Genomic DNA, 590 nt, shown 5'->3' on the forward strand with positions numbered 1-590 from the left:
ATGCCTGATACCTGATCCCATCGACACCTCATGATCACACAGGCTGTAGTGCTTCTTCCATGTGGACCTTGTTGCTTCTCAGCTTCTCAAGCCTTTAAGACCCCAGAATTGGTCGTTTCTTTCTGGTACTATTTAGCAAGGTGCCTGGGTGGCATTGTGGATTATGCAGTGGGTTGCTAACTCCCAAGTCAGATTTGAACCCACCAACTGTTCCTCAGGAGAAACCTGAGCCATTTAGTGCCCATAAAGATTTACAGCCTGAGAAACTCCAAAGGGGAAGTTTGGATCTATAGTCTCTTTGTGGTCGGATTGACTTGGTAGTCAGTTTGGTTTTACTGAGTTTATGCTTTCTTATCTTTTTAAAACGAGACTGTCGACTTCTACAGAATGGATAACTACCTCCCTGTGCACAAACGTTTGAGATTATGCTAAGGATTCTCCAGACCTTATTAACGTTGCTTCCTCATAAAATCTGGCTTTGCACACCAGGGAGGTTACAGAGACTTGATGCAAGTTAAAAATAAGCATTCATCCCCCTCTGTAACGATGCACAAATGATTCACTTTTTCTCAGCTGTTGCTGGGTGGTGG

This window comes from Echinops telfairi, unplaced genomic scaffold (assembly GCF_000313985.2).
Source record: "Echinops telfairi isolate 266 unplaced genomic scaffold, ASM31398v2 ScPeMD7_1;HRSCAF=3_0, whole genome shotgun sequence".
NCBI lineage: Eukaryota > Metazoa > Chordata > Mammalia > Afrosoricida > Tenrecidae > Echinops > Echinops telfairi.